The 22347-nt window shown below is 36.6% G+C and overlaps 2 non-coding genes across 2 annotated transcripts; one reads left to right on the forward strand and one right to left on the reverse strand.

The window, feature by feature from the left end:
• The first annotated feature begins 7214 nt into the window (after positions 1 to 7214).
• LOC121211643 (small nucleolar RNA R71) lies at positions 7215 to 7321 on the forward strand. Its single transcript, XR_005906862.1, has one exon. It is a non-coding gene; the product is annotated as a small nucleolar RNA R71 (small nucleolar RNA).
• A 13925-nt stretch (positions 7322 to 21246) lies between these two features.
• On the reverse strand, positions 21247 to 21356 carry LOC121211562 (small nucleolar RNA R71). Its single transcript, XR_005906786.1, has one exon. It is a non-coding gene; the product is annotated as a small nucleolar RNA R71 (small nucleolar RNA).
• Between the last annotated feature and the right edge of the window lie 991 nt (positions 21357 to 22347).

A 22347-nucleotide genomic window follows, 5' to 3' on the forward strand; every position in this document is an offset into this window, starting at 1 on the left:
ATCAGTAACTATGGCCCTGAACTCCTCATCCCCGCGCTTCCTAATCAAGTCTACAGGTGGCTTACTCAGCCTCACAGGATCAGTAACTGATGGCATTACTGGCTCCGGGGGTGGATTATTCAAATTCGGGAATTGTTGGACAGCCGAATTGGTTCGGGCATACTGCGCGACCCACTCATTCATCATGGTAAAGAAGGCTTGTTTAGCCCCCTCACCTTGATTATTCGCAGATGACTGAGGTTCAACAGGCGGTGTCCCTTGTGCAGGAGCAGCCGCTACACTTTCAATGTCATCCGCCAAGGTTCTCTCTACACCGGGATCCATTTACTAATCAAAACATAAATTTTAACCGTCAGAAGTCATCACACAGTTAAACATTAACATTCGGCATGTATAGCTAGACTCATACGTGCTATGGTACTCCTAGAACCGACTAAACCATAGCTCTGATACCAATCAAATGTAACACCCCGAACCCGAGACCGACACCGGAGTCGGACACGAGATGTTAACAGACTTTAAACCCTTTATAAAAATATTTCTCAGACACTGCCAATCTGCGTACTAGTCTTTTTAAAAATCATATCTTGAGTTTCACAACTCGAAAATCAGTTTCGTGATTTTTCCCTGAAACTAGACTCATATGCCCATCTACATATTTTTTCTAGAATTTTTGGTCTGGCAAATTAGTACAGTTTATTAGTCAAAGTCTCCCATGTTACAGGGATCGACTACACTGACCTTTGCGCATTACGACCTAGATATCTCCCTGCACAGAGCTTCAATACTGATGCCGTTTGTTTCTATAGAAACTAGACTCAGAGAGGAATCTATCCATATATGGTATGACTCCTAATTGTCTCTGGTTAATTTATAATGAATTTCCAAAGTAGGAACAGGGAATCCAGAAACCGTTCTGGCCCTGTCTCACGAGAACCTGAATATCTCTTAACATACTGTCCATATGATCTTTTCGTTGCTTCTATATGAAAATAGACTCATCGAGCTTCGAATACATAATTTATTCATCAATTAATTCCACTCCTAATATTTTTAGTGATTTTTCAATCTCATGTCACTGCTGCTGACAGCATCTGTTACGAAAGCAACTATGCCCATTTCGTGATTTCTCCTTGATCTAACTAGTAATTCGTCATACATATCACAAATTATGATCATGACTAGCCATGCCAAAGGCTAATCATTGTCAAACATCCCCCTACTACACTATTGCCATATCATGAATTTTAACACCAAAATAATCAACCATGACATATGGCATAAAAAGGTCGAATTATCAAGATTTACGACCTATCGTTATGAAACCAAACCCAACCGAACATTTATGCCATTTTCGCATGGCTAAAAGTTTACATACCAAAGTTCAAACACAACATAATAGCCTATACATGCCGAAATGTTCTCCTAAGCCGACTAAGAAGAAAGTACCAAAACTTGCTAGCCGGTGTGATGACTTCGACGACGGCACGATCACGCAAAAAGAGACGAGTCCAAGAAACCTAGAATAGGTGACAAGCAAACACCGAATGAGTATATAACTCAGTAAGCCATAAGCATTCCACAACCATCCATTAATAAAATTATCACAACAGGAAACAATGAAATGAGGTTAAGTACTCCATCCATACCAAACTATACCATAGTTCCTTAAACCCTATGGTTCAATCTCATACCAAGTCCTACATTGGCCTTTTATACATCATTTTATTTTCGTTATAATCATACAATTAAACGAACTTTCACCTATTCCACAATGAACCTTATGTACGTGACTTCAACTATAATCGTCACATAGGTTCAAAACTTACCAAGCTCAACTCCAAATATAAACATAGCGCCTATTAGCCATGAACTCAAGGTACTTACCTTTTCCGCTGTCCAAAATTGACTCGGTAAAGTCGCACCCTTCATGTAAATAATTTATAGAAAATATATATTGGGTTCGCACACATAGTGCTTAATAATCAACCGCGCACACTTAGTGCCATGCACTTTAAACTCACACACTTAGTGCCATGCATTTCAAGTTCGCACACTTACCTTTTCCGCTATCCAAAATCGACTCGGTAAAGTCGCACCCTTAATGTAAATGATTTATAGAAAATATATATTGGGTTCGCACACATAGTGCTTAATAATCAACCGCGCACACTTAGTGCCATGTACTTTAAACTCGCACACTTAGTGCTGTACAATTTAAACCCGCACACTTAGTGCCAATCTCATGACCGTGAACACTTATTGCCCGCACACTTAGTGCCGAAAACCAGCCACTCAATAGGCTTCACTTCCTTTTTACATTCGACAAATTTCATCTCTACTTACATATTCATTTGTATACATTTCATCTCATTAAACACAATGGTGTAGGTATTACGATCCTTTAATCAATACCAAAGATATGCTTAATGACTTACTTGTGTTGGGTAAGATGGTTCCAACTCGGCTACTCGATGATCTTTTCTTTGCCTTTGCTCGATTCTCCTCCTTTAACTCCTTGAGCTTAATCAATAAATCAACTAGTTTAACCGCCTTGCTAAATATTTACAATCCAATTACACATGCATATGTATGTTAGTATATTTGGCAATCACCCTTACTAATCACCCACTTGATCAATTATGGAGAATCAAAGTTAATATCACAATGTGTACCCTATATGGCCCATTATACATAATCAAATTTAACATCATCTATATATATTTACTCATATGGCCGAATATACCTAATCATACATACACCTAACCAAAAATAATTTCTAAAATCTTTATATCATTTATACACTAGTAAAGCATCCTCTCCCTTTCCATCAATTTAGCACATGCATTACTCATTAACCTACAAAAATTATATTCGGCCTTAGCACACAACTTGCTAGCCGATTCTTCCCCATCTAGCAACCAATGCACATATGTGCTCACTCAAAAATGCTAAAAAAAAGAGATTCAAGAATCATCAATCCACCATCACATGCATCATTAACAAGCTTCATATTTAGCATGCAATGGCATTAACACAAACTCCACCTAGGCCGAATCTTAACTCATCTTCATGCCTCATCACCACAACATCAAACATCAAAATACCAACCAAGAATGTAACATGCATGGCCGAATATCATCTCCATCATTTAACAAAGTTTGAACTATGGCTAGGTAGATTTCAAACTTACAACTTAAAATAAACATGAATCTTAAAGAATAATATCAAACATACCTCAATCTAGTTACATGCATAGCCAAACTTCCTCCTAATTCTCTTCCAAACCAAACATGAAGCAAGAACTCCTTCCTCCTCCCTTAGAATTTTCGGTCAAAAGAGGATGAAAAAGGATGAACAAGTTTTTCTTTTCCTTTCTTTAGCTCACGGCAATGGGGGGGGAACAACCACTCATTTTTTTGTTTTTCCTTTCTTTATTACCCATACTGCTTATTTTATTTTTTTCCTACATACCTCACTAGGCCAACATGTTCCCAACATGTTTCCACCCATAGCATGGCCAACCACTAGCTCAAATTTTGGGTAATTTGACATGCAAACCCATCATTTTCACAACATGCATTAATAGACCATTTTAAATTAGCCTATCATCTTTTCACCATGTCTCATATCGATCCCTATTTAATAATTTCTCATGCAATTGGCAAAATTGGAGAATGAAACTTCCACATACTCATGTACACACATAATAAGCATAGAATATGGAAATTAATTATTTTTATGACTCGGTTTTGTGGTCCCGAAACCACTTCCCGACTAGGGTCAATTTTGGGCTGTTACACTGTTGGCATCTTTGAATAGAGTGGGCTAATAAAAACCTGATTTGAGTATTTTAGGTGCGGTTTTATTTCCACTATAATGTCCTCTAGTAGGTCTTGAGCGGCTAAAAAATTATTCTTCAGGAAACGAATCATTTATTTCAACTTCATCTAGCTTTTTGGTACTTGGATTTTCAAGCCTGGAAAGATGATCAACCGCTAGATTTTCAGCTCCTTTCTTATCCTTAATCTCCAAGTCAAATTTCTGTAGTAACAAAATCTATCGAATGAGTTGAGGTTTTGCATCTGTCTTAGTTAAAAGGCAGCGAAGAGCAGAATGATCAGTATAAACTACAACTCTAGAAAATATTCGATATGGCCTAAATTTATCGAAGGCAAAAACCACAGCTAGCAGTTCCTTCTCCGTGGTTGTGTAGTTTTCTTGTGCGGCTGTCAAAATTTTGCTAGCATAATAGATAGGTTGAAAATGCTTATCTCTTCACTATCCCAAAACTGTACCTACTACAAAATCACTTACATCGCACATTAGTTCAAAAGGTGAATTCCAATCAGTTGCAATTATAATTGGAGCTTTAATCAAGTTATCCTTTAAAGTATTAAATGCTTCTAAACATTCCTGATCGAAATTAAAAGGTAAATCTTTTTCTAGTAATTTAGTCAAAGGCTTAGCTATTTTAGAAAAATCTTTAATAAATCTTCTATAAAACCCAGCATGTCCTAAGAAACTTCTAATAGCCTTACCTGAATTAAGGGGAGGTGGTTTTTCAATGGTTTTAATTTTAGATTTATCAACCTCAATCCCTTTACTAGAAATTTTATGTCCTAACACAATACCTTCTTGAACCATAAATTGGCATTTTTCTCAGTTAAGCACAAGGTTTGTTTCCTCACATCTTATTAGGACTCGTTTTAAATTTTTAAGGCAAAGATGGAAAGAGTTACCAAAAATTGAGAAATCATCCATAAATACCTCTATGATGTCTTCTACGAGTTCGTCAAAAATGACCATCATGCAGTGCTGAAAAGTAACATGAGCATTACATAATCCAAAAGGCATTCTACGATAAGAAAACATACCGTATGGACATGTAAATAGCCAGAGAGTCCGTCTAGAAAATAGTAGTACATGTGCCCTGATAATCTTTCCAACATTTGGTCAATGAATGGAAGGGGGAAGTGATCTTTTCTCGTGGCATCATTCAGCTTCCTATAGTCAATGAAAATTCTCCAACCTGTGACTGTCCTTGTTGGGATTAATTCATTCTTCTCATTGGCTACAACAGTCATGCCTACTTTTTTAGGAACAACCTACACTGGACTTACCTAAGAACTATCAGAAATAGGATAAATAATTCCAGCATCTAAGAGTTTAATTACCTCAGCTTTAACAACTTCCTTCATGTTGGGGTTCAGTTGTCTTTGGTCTTGCACACATGGCTTATATTCATCTTCTATTAAAATTTTGTGGGTGAAAAAAGATGGGCTGATCCTTTTTATGTCAGAAATTTTCCAGGCTATGACCCTTTTATGCTCTCTTAATACTTGGAGTAATTCCTCTTTCTCCTTGGGTTGCAAGTTTGATGCAATAATTATTGGTAATGTAGAATTACTTCCAAGGAATGCGCATTCCAACTGATTTGGAAATTGTTTAAGTTTCAGTTTGGGAGGTTCTTTAATAGAGGGTTTTTACTTAAGTTCATCGTTTGCCTTAACACCCTCATATTCTGCTGGTCTTGGGGAGGTTTCATTAGATTTTAGTTCAGTTCCTATCTCAGAATCATCATCCACCCCCTCTCTTTGGGTAAGACACAGTTCCAACGTGTCCTTATGTACGATTTCCTGAAAAGAATCTTGAGTAGCATGATCAATAGAGTCAATAAAATAACACGAGTCATCCTGTTCCCTAGAAAATCTCATGGCATCATAAATTTTAAAAATAATCTCTTTGTCACCTACTCTAAGTACCAATTTACCATCACCCACATCAATAACAGCCCTAGCAGTGGCTAAAAATGGACAACCTAAGATTAAAGGCACTTCAACATCCTCATCCATGTCAAGCACAAAGAAATCAACAGGAAATATAAATTTATCTACTTTTACAAGTACATCCTCTATAATTCCCTTAGGATATTTAACAGATCTATCAGCTAATTGAATACTCATTCTAGTGGGTTTAGGCTCCCCAAGGCCAAGTTGTTTAAACATTTTATATGGCATCAAATTAATGCTAGCGCCTAAATCAACTAGTGCCTTATCAACATTCAAACTACCAATTAAGTAGGGAATAGTAAAACTTCCTGGATCTTCCAGTTTGGTTGGCAGTTTGTTTTGGAGTATGGCCGAGCACTCCTCATTACTTTCCACTGTAGATAAGTCTTCAAACTTCCTTTTGTTTGTTAGAAGCTCCTTTAAAAATTTTGCATAAGTAGCCATCTGCGATATAGCTTCAACAAAAGGTAAGTTAATATGCAGTTGTTTAAAAGGTTCAAGAAATTTACCGAATTGTGCATCCATGAGGTTTTTCTTCAACTTTGCTGGATACGGGATTGGTGGTTATATTCTTTTGGCATTGGATTATCATTGTTTTCGGTTTTTACCTCCTTTCCTTTATTTTTGTCAGCTTCTTGTAATGGCTTCTTTTCATATTCCGCTAACACTTTCCCATTCCTTAGTATAACTACTTTGACATGCTCTTTTGGGTTGGGTTTGGTGTTACTAGGTAGACTTCCTAGTGGTCTCTCTGAAATCATCTTAGCCAGCTGTCAAATTTGATTCTCAAGCCCTTGGATCGATGCTTGATGATTTTTAAGTGTAAGTTCAGTGTTCTGAAAACAGGTTTCCGCTACTGAAATAAATTTTGTCATCATCTCTTCAAGGTTTGGCTTTTTCTCTTGCTGGTAAGGTTGTTGGAAGCCTGGAGGGGGTGTTGGTCTTTGATTCCCTTGGCCTCCCCATGAGAAATTTGGATGGTTCCTCTAACTTGCATTGTAAGAGTTACTATAAGGATTATTTTGAGGTCGAGGATTATTACCCATTTAATTTAGTTGCTCACTTTCCATGTTGTAGCCAATAGGTGGGTATTCTGAATTGTTTGTTCCACCTCTACTTGTATTGCATTGCATTACTGGGTGAACCTGTGATGAACCAAGTAAACCATCAATTTTTCTATTCGAAAATTCTACCTGATTAGAGGGCATGGTGTCCGAATCAACGTTAAAAATGTCGGCTGCTTTCGACGGCTTTATCCTCATGACTTGCAACTGATAATTATTCAGTGACATCTCTTCTATAAATTCATAAGCCTCTTCAGGTGTGTTACTATTTATAATCCCCCCAGTAGTTGTGTTGATTATTTGTCTGGTTGAAGGATTCAGGCCGTTGTGAAACATCTGAACCTGCAGCCATAAAGGTAACCCATGGTGAGGGCACCTTCTCAATAGATCCTTGTATCTCTTCCATGCATCATAGAGTGTTTCTAGATCCATCTGCACAAAAGAAGAGATATCATTCCTCAACTTAGCCATTTTATTCGGCGAAAAATATTTAAGTAAAAACTTTTGGGTTATTTGTTCCCAAGTAGTGATTGACCCTCGTGGTAACGAGTTTAACCACTATTTAGCCTTATTCCTTAATGAAAAGGGAAATAACCAAAGGCGAATGGCATCATCAGAAACGCCATTAATTTTAAATGTTTCGCAGAGTTCCGGAAAATTCACCAAATGAGTGTTTGGATCCTCATCCTGCAAACCATCAAACTGAACAAACTGTTGTATCATTTGAATCGTGTTAGGTTTTAGTTCAAAATTATTTGTAGCAGTAGCAGACCTAACTATACTCAACTCAGTTCCTGTTAAATTAGGTTTAGCATAATCATACATAGTGTGTGGAGCAAGATTTTGATTTCCTGGATCAGCAACAATTGCAGGAGGTAGCAGATTTTCTTGATTTTCAGCCATCTCCTCGGTTGTGTTATGGATATCTTCCTCTTGTCCTTCCTCTATGTTTCTTAGGTTTCGCTTTATTTCTCTTCAGTTTCTGCAAGCTGTGCTTTCAATCTTACTGTTAAAAAGCAATGGTCCTGACGGGTTTTTTTCTAGTCATAAACTATAAAAACTTGTCAGAAGAAAATAAAAGAAAATTTAGTAAAATTAACAAAACTAAAATAAATGGCTAAAGTAATGAAAATTAAGCGTTCCTAATATTTTAGTTCCCCAGCAATGGCGCCAAAAACTTGTTGTGATCGTCTCGTGATAAGTTTTATATTTATGATTGATCATACTTGAAAACTAACTATTATCACGATAAAGGCAAGCGCACCTATCGAATAGTAGTATAGCTTATAGCAAGACCGGAATGTCGAACCCACAGGAACTAAAAGTACTAGTATTAACCATCTTTTTATTATCTAGCCTAAAAATAAGGGGATTTGTTTTTATCTAAATTAATTAACTAAACTAAGAATGCACAAGAAGAAAATTGGGGAAATAACTTTTGGGAAATTTTGATTGATTTGGAAAATACCAAGGGAAAATCCACCTAGACTTCACTTGTTATTTGACTCTGAATCAGACGATTTATTCACTTGACTTGATTCGTAGAAATCCCCAAGTTATATTATTATCTCTCTCGAGACTAACAACATCTAAGCCTAGGTTGATTAATTGAAATCTCTTTCTAATTAAAATCCCTAGTGTTGCTTTAACTCGATATATGGATTCCCTTATTAGTTTTCACCCTAATCCAAAAAAATTATGTCACCGTATGTCTAGGGGTGCAATCAACTCCGCTTAATTATGCTAGATCTACTCTCAGACAGGGACTTTTGCTCCTCTAAATAAGCACATCAATATTTGAATCAATATCCTGGAATATTAAAGCAAGAATTAAGAACTCATAATTAAGAACAAATCAAATATTTATCATATAATTCAGAAAATTATAACAAGATCCGTCTTAGGTTTTATTTCCTTTAGGTATTTGGGGAATTTAGTTCATAAGTTTAAAAGAAAACAACTCAAAAGAATAATAATAACAAAACATAAAGAAACCCAAAAATCCCAAAGGAAATCGAAGGGAAATCTTCAGTCTTGAAGGAGAATCCGACTTCTGAGATGGATCAATCGGCTTTCATTGAGCAATTCCTTGCCTCCTGCTCCGTGTATCCCCTCTAGGTACTCCTGGGGTGTTGATATAGGCTTTAGAATGCTTCAAGACCCTCAAGAGTGGCCTTTTCCGAATAGGACTAGACTTGGGCTCGACAGGGGCATGCCCGTGTGAGGTGGCTTAGGCCGTGTTGCAATCTGTTAGATAGACATGGGTGTGTGAACTACCTGTGTGAGGTAGTCCAGGCCGTGTTGATTTCTCACGTTGACCCATTTTCTCCGTTTTTGGCCTGTTTCTCACTCTTTTTACTTGCTTATGCTCACCTTAGTATAAAACATGAAATTAAAAGACTAGGAGCATCAAATTCCTAGGAGCATTAAATTCCACAAATCTGATGATAACATAGGATAAAAATTTGTATAAATTATGACTTATCAAGCATCAACACGGAATTCTAAATTAGTATTCAAATCACATTGAGCTTGTTTTGCTAACAATTTATTATCAACCTTTTGTGCATCATTAATCTACTGTATAAATAATGGTCTTGCTTTCAACTCAGCTAAAACCGAACCATCATTAGAAAAAAATTAACTGAGTATTCATTGCACGCAATGCAAAAAATGATTTTCGACTTAGAGCATTAACAACAACATTGGCCTTTCCCAAATGATAGTCAATTACAAGCTCGTAGTCTTTTAACAACTCTAACCATCTTAGTTGTAGTAGATTCAAATCTTTTTAAGTCATCAAATATTTTAAGCTTTTTTGATCGGAATAAACGTGACATTTCTCACAGAATAAATAGTCACGCCAAAATTTCAAAGCGAACACTGTTGCAACCAATTCAAGGTCGTGCGTCTGATAATTCTTTTCATGCGACTTTAATTATCTCGAGGCATAAGCTATGACTTTTCCTTCTTGTATCAAAACACATCCCAAACTGTTCAAAGATGCATCACTACATATTACAAATCCTTTACCCGATTCTAGCTGAACTAACACCGAAGCTTCGGCTAATAAAGCTTTCAACTAATCAAAACTTTTCTAACACTTTTCAGACCATTCAAATTTCATATCTTTCTGAAGCAATTTTATCAATGGTGTTGCAATCATAGAAAATCCTTTTACGAACCGGCGATAATAACCAGCAAGTCCCAGAAAATTGCGGACTTCAAAAATATTTCTCAGAGGCTTCCAATCCAAAATAGCCGAAATCTCACTCGGATCAACTCAAATACCAAATACCGACACAACATGTTCCAGAAAATCGACTTCTCCTAACCAAAATTTTGCATTTGCTAAACTTCGCGTATAACTGCTTATCTCGCAAAGTCTATAGCACTATTCTTAAATGTTTGGCATGCTCAATTTCATCACGCGAATAAATCAAAATGTCATCAATAAATACGACAACAAATCTATCTAAATACGGTCTAAAAATTCTGTTCATTAAATCCATGAAAATAGCAGGTGCATTCGTTAATCCAAAAGGCATAACTAAAAACTCATAGTGTCGGTACCTCATTCGAAAAGCAGCTTTTGGCACATTAGAGTCTTTCACTCGCAACTGATAGTAACCCGATCTCAAATCTATCTTTGAAAACACTGTAGCTCCTTTCAACTAATCGAACAAATCATCTATCCCTGGTAAAGGATATTTGTTCTTGATCATCACTTTATTAAGATGACGATAATCGATGCACATTCTCATAGTTCTGTCTTTCTTTTTCACAAGCAAAACTGGTGCACCCTAGGGAGAATAACTCGGTCATGCAAAGCCTCTATCTGTCAATTCTTGCAACTAAGCTTTCAACTCTTTTAATTCAGTCAACTAGGAAAAGATGTTTAATACACATTCATCTTTCACATTCCTCCATAATCCATCAAAATACAAGCAACTCATGCATGGGTAAATTTTTAAACATGAACCCTAGCATGAAATATGGGTAGAAATGGAGAGAGCAAGCTACCGAGATTTCAAATATACAAAGAGCTTGAAAAATAGGGCTTGAGAGCACTTACTATTGAGCTTGGAAAGCTTGAAAACCTTAGCTATGGAAACCCTTGAAGTTTTGACTGGACAAGGAAGAGAATGGACTGATTTTGGTTCATTTTTCCCATTTTATTTCATTAAAATTCCAAATGACCAAAATACCCTTAAGCCCTTTCCTTAAATTTCCACCCATGCAAGCCCATTTTTGTCCAAAAACATAGAATTTGGGCAAATTGCTCTCCAAGACCTTCTAATTCATAACCCAAAGCAATTTCATACAAATTGCTTCTAGAATTCAAGTTTTGCAATTTATTCAACTTAGTCCCTAATTTCCAATTGAACACCTTACTTAAAGAATTTCTTCATGAAACTTTAACACATGCATATACTTATATTCTAGGCCTCATAATAATCATAAAGTAAATATTTTGATGTTGGATTTGTGGTCTTGAAACCACCATTCTGACTAGGCCCTATTTCAGGATGTTACATTTCTCCCCCCTTAGGGACTTTTGTCCTCGAAAGTCTTACCAGAAAACAGATTCGAATATTGATTTCTCATGGTTTCTTTCGTCTCCCATGTAGCCTCTTCTACACCATGTCGATGCCATAAAACTTTTACTAGAGCCATATTTTTATTTCTTAACTGTTTAACTTCACGAGCCAATATCTTAATCGGTTCCTCTCTATAAGTCATGTCCGGTCAAATTTCAATCTTAGTCGGTGAAATTACATGAGAGGGGTCTGATCAGTATCTCCTTAACATGGATACATGGAACTTGTCATAAATCTTTTCCAGTTCGGCTGGCAATGCCAAACAATAGGATAATGGTCCAACTCTTTCGGTGATCTCGTACGGTCCGATAAATCATGGACTCAATTTACCTTTCTGACCAAATCTCAATACCTTTTTCCATGGAGATACTTTCAAGAATACTCTATCTCAAACTTGAAACTCAATTTCCTTTCTTTTCAGATTAGCATAAGACTTTTACCTATCTGATGCCGGTTTTAAACAATCTCATATTACTTTAACTTTTTCTTCAGTTTGTTTAATTAGATCAACTCCATGAATCTGATTTTCCTTGAGTTCTGTCAGTACAATGGAGTTCGGAACTTCCAGCCATATAAGGTCTCATAAGGCGCCATCTCCAAACTTGTTTGGAAACTATTGTTGTAGGAAAATTCTACCAATGGCAAGTATTTTTCCCAGCTACCCTGAAATTTGAGGATGCAATAATGCAACATGTCCTCAAGAATCTGAATCATCCGCTAAGACTGGCCATCAGTTTGAGGGTGAAAATCTGTGCTAAAGTTCAACTTTGTACCCAAGGCTTCTTGTAACTTCTTCTAGAATCTCGAAGTGAACCTCAGGTCTCTGTCCGAAATAATCGACAGTCGTACTCCGTGCAATCTTACTATCTAAAAAATGTACAAATCGGCCAATCTATCAAGAGAATAATCTGTCCTTAACGGGATGAAATGAGCTGACTTTGTCAAGTTGTCCACTATAACCCATATGGCATCTTTCTTTTTCAGAGTTAAAGGTAATCCTGTCACGAAGTCCATGGTAACTTTGTCCCACTTCCATTCGGGGACCATTACAGGCTATAACAAACCTGAAGGCACTTGATGTTCAGCTTTAACTTGCTGACATACCAAGCATTTCGATACAAATTCAAAAACATCTTTTTTCATGTTGTCCCACCAGTACATTTTCTTTAAATCGTTGTACATCTTGGTACTTCTCGGGTGAATAGACAGACGACTGTTATGTGCTTTTTGCAAAATCTTCCGAATAAGTTCATTGTCTTTGGGTACACAAACCCTATCTCTAAACATTAAACATCCATCAAGACTAATTCAGAAATCTAACTCAATATCAGACGCATATTGAGCTCTTTTTGCTTGCAAGTCATCATCATTAAGCTGAGCATCATGAATTTCCTACAGAAATGTTGGCCTAGCCTCCAGCTCGGCCAGAACTGAATATTCATCAAGCAATGTCAAACGACTATCCATGGCTCTCAAAGCATACAGGGATTTTCTACTCAATGCATCGGCGACCACATTCGCCTTTCCCCGGTGGTAGTCAATAATCAGATCATAATCCTTAATTAATTCTAACCATCTCCGCTGTCTCAAATTTAATTCTTTCTGAGTCATCAAGTATTTCAAACTCTTGTGGTCCGTGAATATACGACAAGTCTCGTCATACAAAAAATTCCTCTAAATTTTCAAGGCAAAAACAATAGCGGCAAGCTCTAGGTCATGGGTTGGATAATTCTTCTCGTGAGGCTTCAATTGTCGTGAAGCATAGGCTATCACCTTGCCATCTTACATAAGTACACAACCCAATCCATTTAAGGATGTATCACTGTAGACCACAAGCTCTTTTCTCGGTTCAGGTAGCACTAAAACAGGAGCTTTGGTCAACACTGTCTTTAACTTCTCAAAACTTTGCTGACACTTCTCTGTCCATTCAAACTTAACGTCTTTCTGTAGCAGCTTCGTCATCGGAGTCACTATCATGGAAAATCCTTTCACAAACCTTCGATAGTAACCAGCTAAGCCCAAAAAGCTTCTAACCTCGGTTACATTCTTGGGCGATTTCCATTCAACAATTCCAGAAATCTTACCTGGATCAACTCGAATGCCTTCACCCAAAACTATATGACCCAAAAATCCAACATCCTGGAGCCAAAACTCACTCTTACTAAACTTAACATACAATTAATTTTCTCGCAAGGTTTGCAACACAATTCTCAGGTACTTCGCATGCTTTGTCTCATCTTTAGAGTAGATCAAAATGTCGTCAATAAACACAACGACAAACTTATCCAAATATGGCCGAAGGATCCTATTCATTAGATCTATAAACATAGCCGGTGCATTCGTCAGCCCAAACGGCATGACAAGGAATTCATATTGGCCATACCTCGTTCTAAAAATTGTCTTGGGTACATCCGAGTCTTTAACTCATCAGGCAGACCTCAAGTCTATCTTGGAGAATACTATGGCTCCTCCCAACTAGTCAAACAAATCATCGATCCTTGGCAAAGGATACTTATTCATAATAGTCACCTTGTTCAGTTGCCGATAATCGATACATAACCTCATCGAACCATCATTCTTCTTTACGAACAACACAGGGGCACCCCAAGGTGAAAAATTTGGCCTAGCGAATCCTTTATCCGTTAGCTCTTGCAACTGTGCTTTTAATTCCTTCAGCTCGGTAGGTGTCATTGTGTACGGGGCAATAGAAATGGGAGTTGTCCCTGGCACCAGTTCAATACCAAACTCTATCTCCCTTTCAGGAGGTAATCTGGGTAATTCCTCCAGAAAGACATCTGGGTACTCACATACTATCAGCACAGACTTGATTTTCAGCTCTGTTTCCTTAGTATTAAGTACAAATGCAAGGTAGGCTTTATATCCTTTCCTCATATATCTTTGGGCAACCATTGTGGTGATTTCAACCAGTGATGAACCTAATTCTCTTGATTCGACCCCTAGAATCTTACCATCCGGGCATTTTAACTTAATATACTTACTACCACAATTCACCGTTACATCATGAAGGGCTAACCAATCCATACCAAGTATTACAACAAATTCATCAAATGGTAACAACATAAGGTTAGCCGGGAAACAACGACCTTGAATTGTCAAAGGAAAATTCTTACAAACTTTATCAACTAGAACTGATCTGCCTAGTGGGTTCGACACTCTAATAATATCTTCCGTATGTTCAAGAGGTATGTTCATACTAGACGCCAATCTCATGCAAATATATGAATGCATCAACCCTGGGTGAATTAAAGCAACAACACTTATATTAAAAATAGAGAAAGTACCAGTAATAACATCAGGAGCAGCGGCTTCCTCTCGAGCGCGTATCGCATATATTCTTGCCAAGGCTCGAACCTCTGATTTTACAGCATCTTTAGTCATGACTCGACTACCACTAGCACTCCCAGGATATCTCGGAGGTCTACCTCGTAGAATGGGAGCACTCGACTTAGGAGCTATCTCCACTTGTGTTTTGGCTCGTTCTGGACAGTCTCTGAGAAAGTGATCAAGAGAACCACATTTGAAACACGCACCGCTCTTTATTTGGCACCCTCCGAAGTGAAATTTGTTATTGCTCTTACACTTCGGTTTTTGATCATCTACACTCCCCACACTAGTCACCATCGGGGAGGAAGACTTTTGACCTCGTTGTTTAGAGCTTCTCGATCTACCCGAATATCCCACTGACAAAGTAGAGCGTTCATGCAGGCTCCTAGCTTTCTTCGTGGAAACGAGAGCGTTTTAACGCTAGACCTCTTGCTCACAACTCGAGCCTCTCTCTTAGCTTGTTTTCTTTCATTATTAAGTTCCTCGGCCTTCTTAGCTTGATCGGACAATGCGGCAAACTCCCGTATTTCCAAGATCCCAATCAACAACTTGATATCCTCATTCAGACCTTCATCAAAGCGTTTACACATTTTCGATTCAGTTTGGACCCGTTCAGTTGCGTACTGACTTAGTCGTACGAACTCTCTCTCGTATTCTGCTATAGTCTTGTTCCCTTGTTTGAGTTCCAAGAACTCCTTTCGCTTCGAGTCCAAAAATCGTTGGCTAATTTATATTTCTTCCTTAACTCTGATTGGGAGAAATCCCATGTAATATTTTCTTTCGGCACTACCGAGGATACGGTCTTCCACCAATTGTATGCAGTGTCCCTCAAAAGGGACACAACACACTTCAAACATTCCTCGAGTGTGCATGACAAATCATCTAGCACCCGTGTAGTATTTTCGAGCCAGAACTCAGCTCTTTCAGCGTCATCATCAACTTTAGCTCTGAATTCCATAGCCTCATATTTTCTAAGCTTATCTACAGGGGCTTTACCGATTCTCACCGGTTCCTTACCTCGTGGCACATCCTCATCAGGTTGGTTAGGGGGTGGGGGAGGTCTTGGTATATTGCGGTGATTTCTCAAATAATCCCCAAACCATTCATCCATCACATCGAAGAAGGCATCTCGGGCCTCTTCTCGACCTTCTGACATCAGCCTTCTACTACTATTAGATATAGCTCGCTATACGGAAGCTGGAGCATGGCTATCGGCTCCCTCGGACTCATCTTGTGCCTGATTGGAAGACATTCACTATATTCAAAACCATTTAAATAATTAGGAGATGTCACACTATCAACATTTGAATAATGACATGTATAGCAAACTTTAACATCCTCTACGGTAGTCCTAGAACCGACTAAGCTGTAGCTTTAATACCAATAAATGTAACACCCCTCACCCTTACCCGACGCCGGGATATGATTTGAGGCATTACCAAGACTTTACATTTTGAAACATACCAAATTGGGTCACCAAGTTTTACTCAAATTTTAAGCTTTTCATCCATGAACAACTTGTCCCTAATATAGGCCTTCGAGGCCTATAACATACCTAGATGCAGTGCAAAACAAATTTGGGTACGTTCGTTAAACCTTGGGCTCTTTAGGAAATTTTTTCCTTATCATAAAGTGTCACACGCCCGTGTAAGTGGGCCGTATAGACTCACACGCTCGTGTGACTTGGGCCACGCCCATGCCCTTCAGCCGTGGGCAACACTGACTTATCAGCACGGCCATGGCACACACCCGTGCTGCCTACCCGTGGACGATACTGCCTTTTTAACACGACCATGATGACGCCCGTATGGCCTACCCGTGTACAACTTTGAGCTAAAATTTTAAGTGCAGGGGACACAAGACCATAGTACACGCCCATGGGAGGGAACCGTGTGTCACACACGGCCTAGACACACGCCCTTGTGTCTAACCATGTGGACTCTAATAGGTTATTTTCCAAGGTTTTAGTCACCCCTTTCTACTACTTGTGCTTAGTGGTTACCAAATTCAAAGCAAAACAAAATTATACACTTGTAAATAATATTAATTAAACTAGATGTATGGAAACCTCATATCATTGGTTTCATACATGATAGGTTATTTCCCACTTAGTGTTTATGGGTTCCCATATCACTTTAATTCATCCGAAATTGTCTCGTTCATGTGACTCATTACCAATTGGTAACGACCCATCACTTGTAAAAAAAAACCATGCATAAATTCGTAAGTCATAGGCTACTTCAATTAAGCCAATTTTTGTGCCCATATACAAAGAGATAAACATATTCTTACATGCCTTCTTTTGGCAAATGAAATGAAACATATGATAAAATACTCAAAAATATTATACATGCCATTGAACAAAACAAACAAAGTCTTTATACCAAAGCTTGTCTAGTTGATAGTGTGTTGACTCTCCAATCGTTTTCCAATCCTTTCGAATCCTCGAGCTCTGTGAGACAAGGAAAAAGAGAGGGATAAGCATTTACATGCTTAGTAAGCTCGAATAACTGAAAAGTAAACTTAACGAGTAATTAGCATACATCCGTATTTAAATCATGAAATCATCAATTATGAAATGATTCCCTATCACATGCACTCAATCAATGAGTTAGTTACGTAATAAAGCATCATGTAATTTATGTAGATGAGCTCATCATTCATCATCTTATTGACATACATCATATTAATCCCATTGAGTTTCCAGGAAATCTCAATGGAATACCCATTATCCGTCAATTCTTACAAATGATCATTTCACATATATGCACTCCCACGAACCTCACATCTCATGGCAGGATTAGCAGTCCAGGCTAAATCCCTCATATCATGAACTCATAAGGTGATGTCGAGATTACCAGTCCAGGCTAAATCCCTTATAACGTCAAACACCCTTAATGAGCTCGGATCTGAATTACTAGTCCAGGCTAAATTCAGACCCTAATCTAATTACTCGTCCGGGCTAAATTCATAATGCACACATATTCTTCGAGAGGCTTGATCATTCAAGGAACACCCGTCCGGGTTAGATCCTTTTCATACTTGAGATCATGGATTACCCATCTGGGCTAAATCCTTACTGCAACACATGCAGGATCTCTTTACACATATCAATGAGGGTTTATCCATTGAATTCTCTTTGTCAACCTCATCTGAGACATTTTTCACATGATACCATCAAACATGCATTTGTATGATATTTCATGCTAATAATAAATGCAATCATCATACATTCATAAATCATTCAATTATGCATATTAGGGGTTTACTTTAAGTTATTCGAACTTACCTGGTATTCTTTTTAGAGTTGTGTTTCGGTTATTCTGAAACCTTGTGTTTACCTCGATCGACCTCTGGAATTTGTTCCTCGGGGTCTATAGCAACAAAATTTAACTCAGTAATACACTACATTATATATTTCAAGTTTAATAATTACCCCTGGTCCAAATGACCGTTTTGCCCCTAATCTTTCACATTTTTACGACTAAGTCCCTAGGCTCGTATAATGAAAGACATGCACTTTTTATCATACCCAAGCCTAGCCGAACACTTTTCCTTCTTATGGTATCCCACATTTTCCATTATTTTCTCATTTCTACCACACATTTACATCTTTTGCAAAATAGTCCCTATAAGGATTTTTCATGAAAATCAACTAGGAAAAGATGTTTAATACACATTCATCTTTCATATTCCTCCATAATATATCAAAATACAAGAAACTCATGCATGGGTAAATTTTTAAACATGATCCCTAGCATGAAATATGGGTAGAAATGGAGAGAGAAAGCTACCGGGATTTCAAAAATACAAAGAGCATGAAAAATGGGGCTTGGGAGCACTTACTATTGTGGTTGGAAAGCTTGAAAACCCTAGCTATGGAAACCCTTGAAGTTTTGGCTGGAAAAGGAAGAGACTAGGCTGATTTTGGTTCATTTTTCCCATTTTATTTCATTACAATACCAAATAACCAAAATGTCCTTAAGCCCTTTCCTTAAAATTCCATCCATGCAAGCCCATTTTTGCCCAAAAACTTAGAATTTGGGAAAATTGCTCTCCAAGACATTCTAATTCATAACCCAAAGCAATTTCGTACAAATTGCTTCTAGAATTCAAGTTTTGCAATTTATTCTACTTAGTCCTTAATTTCCAATTGAACACCTTACTTAAAGAATTTCTTCATGAAACTTTAACACATGCATATGCTCATATTCTAAGCCTCATAATAATCATAAAAGTAAATATTTTAATGTCAGATTTGTGGTCCCAAAACCAGCATTCCGACTAAGCCCTATTTCAGGATGTTACATTATATATATCATCCATCACACATATATATATCCATTTCACATTCTACACATTTGAGTCCACATAGTTAGTAGATAATAAGTAAACATAATCTATATTAAGAAATAAATTTCATGCTTATTTCATCCGTCACATGATAAATTCTCATCCTTTTCATTGCATATGTGCATATCCATCTTTCCATTTCTTATGAACATTAGTACATTAAGTTTTTATATATGTCCTTCCATTAATCTTTACTTACTCAGTGAATAAAATGAAATAACATTGAAATCTAGGAAAATACTCATATCACCATTTAATTCTCTAAACAGACCACCACATCACGATTTAACGTATTTATAGATGTATAAAGTATATATAATCACTCCAAGGCTTTAAAATTCGTTATCAAACTGTATTAGTCAAAAGTTCAACTTGTATTCATACTTACGATACATACCTCACTTGAAATGTGTTATGTGAATAGCAAATGATTGGAGAGTGCCATGGTGTCTTTCAGCCCTACTCTTATTTCTTTGATTGGTGATGCCATATCGTCTTTCAGCTATGGTCTTCCTCGATAGAATCGTGATGCCATAACGTCTTTTAGCTATAGTCTTACTCAATAGAATTATGATGACATAACGTCTTTCAGCTATAGTCTAACTCGATAGAGTTTTGATGCTATAACGTCTTTCAGCTATGGTCTTACTCGTTTCTGGTATGGTGCCATAGTGTCTTTCAACAATGGTCTTAATTATTTCCTTCAAGCCAAAAAATTAGATTCCTATTTAAAATATTAGATATTAAACAATCGAAACAACAACTAATTGATTTAATCAAGTTACGAACTTACTTGGACTGAATTGTAATAGTTGTAGAAGTTCAAGGACTTTTGAAATTTTCCCTTTTCCACGCAAGTCAATAGGGTCTTGATCTAAAATGTAAACTTTCCCTTTATTATCTTATATTCATATGCCAATTAATTTATTCATTTTATACCCTTTTATTTTTTAAAATTACACAATTGCCCCTAACTTTTACAACTATTGCAATTTAGTCCCTTAACCCAAAAATAATCAAATTAACCATTTTCTCAAGTTTAAAATTTACAACTGAATAATCTAGGCCCTTAAACAGTCCCGATTATATCTTTATTTCACCATCAAACCTTGAAATTTTAATATTTTAACAATTTAATCATTAAAAAAACTAATAAAAATTACTTCACATAACAACCAAATACTACAATCAAAGCTTTAAACACATAATTATCATAAAAAACAACCAATATTAATCAATGGCAACTTCTAAATTTTTTAACAGATTCAAAAACAAAGGTACATGTTAGCTAGACCTAGTTGTAACGATATTAAAAACATAAAAATAATTAAAAACGAGATAAAAATACATACAATACAATTGATTTTAAGCATGACCAAAACTTTGGTATTCTTGAACCACGACTTTCGATGAAGAAAGGTTGAAGAAAGTGAATAAAAAATAATGAAATGGCCATTTGTCTTATTTTTGTTTTAGTTACTTTTTTTACATTATGAATTTAGAATATAACTTATAATTTTTATAAATAAACCATTAATAAACTGTCCAACATAAATGAATATGGCTTATTTTCCAAATAAAACCATCCAACAAGTTATTTAAACCCATTTAGCGTTTATAACTTAATAGCAATTAACTTATGCGACTTTTATGATTTAGCCCTTGTTCTTTAATTAACTATCTAAACATTAAAATTTATTAACCATATTTTATTACAACCCAAATAACACTCTGAAATAATTAACAAAATATTTACGGGCTCCATTTATAAAAATGAGGTCCCGAAATCTCCTTTTGTAAAACCACTTGACTTTAAGGATTTACCACATGAACCTAATTATTCATTCAAATAGCATAAATTATCATTATAAAAATTTATTAAAATGCTATTTTGACTCGTAAATATTAAATGATAATATTTACAAATTCACTCATCGAATTTGTGGCCTCGAAACCACTATTTTTGACACCACTAAAAAACTGGTTGTTACAAAAACAATGGTTGAATTCATTTCCACGGGGTTCTATCACGACTTGGGATCAGATGGCTGAGAAGTTTTATTGAAGTACTTCCTACCGGCTAAAATAAATAAGTTAAGGAACAACATCTCTTCTTTTGCTCAAATTGATTTGGAAATATTATATAATGCATGACAGAGATTTAAGGATATTTTGAGAAGGTGTCCTCATTGTGGTTACCTTTGTAGTTACAAGTTCAAACCTTTTACCATGGTTTGAATCCCCCGATTAGGAAACTAATTGATGTAGCTGCTGGTAGAACATTGAATAATAAGACACCTTAGGCAGCTAAAGAGTTTATTTGCGAAATGACACTGAATAACTATTAGTGCAAAGTCATGAGAATGAAACCAATAAAAGAAATTGATGTTTTTCATATTGATACAGTTTCTATGTTAGCAAATCAGGTTGAAGCTTTTCGTAAGAAAATTGATGGTTTGAATTTTTCTAAGCAGGTGAATTCGATAGTGCAACGTGATGCGAATGGAGCGGGGATAAATTATTCAGAATGTTTACCCTTCGGTTCTAGTATGGAGTATGAGCAAGTCAACTTTATGGGTAACAACCCCCTCTAGGTTTTTAGCAACCTTATCAGCAAGAACAGAAACCAAACCTTGAGGTATCCGAAACTCAATTTTGAAACATTGAGATAGCTCTGAAAGATCAACAAGCATTGATTCAAGGGCTTGAAAATTAGATTGGACAGCTTGCTAAACTAGTTTCAGAAAGACAACAAGGTAGCTTACTTGGTAACAGTAAAACTAACCTAATGGAGCAAGCCCACGCAATCACTGTTCCAAGCATGGAAGGGTTAGTCGAGCTTGAAAAGAAGCTAAATTTAGAAGCCATTGAGAAAAATGATAGGGTTGGGGAAAGCAAGAAAGATCATAAGCTAGCGGTTAGAGAATTCAAACAACAAATTCCATATCCGACAGCATTGAAGCAAGACAACATAAAAGAACAATATGGTAAATTTCTTGAGCTTTAAAAAAAACTACATATTAACTTACCTTTTGCTGAAACTCTTTTTTAGATGCCCAAGTATGCAAAATTTTTAAAGGAGATGTTAAAAAAATAAAAGGAAGTTAGACGACTTGTCAACTATAGAGCTCAATGAGGATTGCTCGATCATTCTCCTAAACAAACTACCCAACAAGCTTAAAGATCTAAAGA

Source organism: Gossypium hirsutum, chromosome A12 (assembly GCF_007990345.1).
Source record: "Gossypium hirsutum isolate 1008001.06 chromosome A12, Gossypium_hirsutum_v2.1, whole genome shotgun sequence".
NCBI lineage: Eukaryota > Viridiplantae > Streptophyta > Magnoliopsida > Malvales > Malvaceae > Gossypium > Gossypium hirsutum.